The sequence below is a fragment of the Triticum dicoccoides genome, chromosome 2B (assembly GCF_002162155.2).
Source record: "Triticum dicoccoides isolate Atlit2015 ecotype Zavitan chromosome 2B, WEW_v2.0, whole genome shotgun sequence".
NCBI classification, from domain to species: Eukaryota; Viridiplantae; Streptophyta; class Magnoliopsida; order Poales; family Poaceae; genus Triticum; species Triticum dicoccoides.
The window spans coordinates 561393111-561395155 of NC_041383.1; positions in this window are offsets into that span (position 1 = coordinate 561393111).

Below are 2045 nucleotides of genomic sequence, written 5' to 3' on the forward strand. Positions count from 1 at the left end.
CTGTGATGGCCGCTACTAATGCAAACACACAGTTGATCATGCAAATCCTTCAAGAGCGCAATCAAGGCAGTCAAGGGAATCAAGGCCATAATCAGCACCACTTTGCTACTCTGAACCAGTTCCTTGCTAATGGCCCAAAGACGTTCAGCGGTTGTGTTGAGGCTACCGATGCTGACGATTGGCTAGTGGATCTGGGCAAGCATTTTGAATGCAGCAACGTCAGGCCTGAAGATTTCGTCAAGTTCGCTTCTTTCCAGCTCAAAGATCAGGCTGCAGAGTGGTTCCAGCAGTACAAGGATTCCAGAGGTGGACGTGTTATCACTTGGAACGATTTCCGTCAAGATTTCCGCGCTCATCACATCCCTCAAAGTGTGGTTGAGAGTAAGCGTCAGGAATTCCGCAATATGAAGCAAGGCTCTTTGTCTGTCTATGACTACAACAAGTTGTTCCAGAAGCTCGCCCGTTTTGCCAAGCAGGATGTTCCTGATGAGAAGAGCATGATCTATCAGTTCAGGGGTGGTCTTCGTGAGGAAATTCAGATCGCTCTTGTCCTCTTTGAGCCGTTGAGATACGATGAGTTCTACAACATGGCACTGAAGCAAGAGGCTGCTCAGATGAGATGTGATGCTTCCAGGAAGCGTGCCAGAGATGTTACTCCTTCTTCCTCTACTCAAGTGGTCAAGCAGCAGAAGTATTGGCTTCCTCCTCCTCCGTTCCGTCAGCCGTATCAGCAGAAGAGCAAAGGTGGCAGTGGTTTCTCCCACCCACCCAACCCAGGCTTTCAGAACAAGTCTTCGTCTCAAGTGCCAAGATTGAGTGCTCCGTATCACCGTCCGCTTTCAGAGGTCACGTGCAACAAGTGCCAACAGAAGGGTCACTATGCCAACAAGTGTACCAACCAGAGGCGTCTTCCTCCTCCTCCTCCTGTCAGATCGGCAAGTACAGCTGTGGTCAAGCATAATCCCAAGCACGCCAAGGTCAATATGCTGAATGCAGCTCAGGCTGAGGATTCTTCAGATGTCATTATGGGTAACCTTCCTATTAATGATATTCCTGCAAAAGTTCTTTTTGACACGGGTGCATCGCATTGTTTCATGTCAAAGCCATTTTTTACCAAGCATGAGTTCGTTTCTTCTCATTTGGGTAAACATATGGATATCATTTCTCCTGGCAAACGTTTGAGCGCAAGTCTGGAGGTGCCAGATGTCGCTATCACGACGGGCGATTTCAAGTTTCTTGCTTCTCCTATGGTTCTTGGTAACTCGGATATCGATCTTATTCTCGGGATGGACTGGCTCTCTAAGCATAAAGCTCAGCTTGATTGTGCAGCCAGGCAGATTCAACTGACTCATTCGTCTGAGGATGTCATTGTCTTTGCCGCTCGGGATAATTCCATCCGGTTGTTTTCTCTCAATGAGAAGGGTGAATTGGATGCTATTTCGCAGATTCCGGTTGTTTGTGAGTATCAAGACGTCTTTCCAGAAGAGCTCCCAGGAATGCCTCCGCACCGGCCAGTTGAATTTGTTATTGAACTTGAGCCCGGTACGAAACCTGTGTGCAAACGTCCTTACAAGCTCGGCCCCGAAGAGTTGAAGGAGTTGAAGAAACAACTCGATGAGCAAGAAAGATTGGGTCTCATTCGGCCTAGTACTTCTCCGTGGGGTTGTGGTGTTCTTTTTGTGAAGAAGAAGGATGGATCGAGTCGACTTTGTGTTGATTACCGTCCAGTAAACAAGAAGACCATCAAGAACAAATACCCACTTCCCAACATCAATGAGCTGTTCGAACAACTCAAGGGTGCTCAAGTATTCTCCAAGCTTGATCTCCGTATGGGTTATCATCAGATTTGTATTCGTGAGCAAGATATTCCCAAGACGGCGTTCAGAACAAGTTTTGGTTCATATGAATACACCGTCATGTCTTTTGGCCTCGCCAACGCTCCTCCGACGTTCTCTCGCATGATGAACTTCATCTTCAACCCCTACACCAATGAATTCGTTTTGGTCTATCTCGACGACATTCTGGTTTTCTCGAAGAACAAGAAA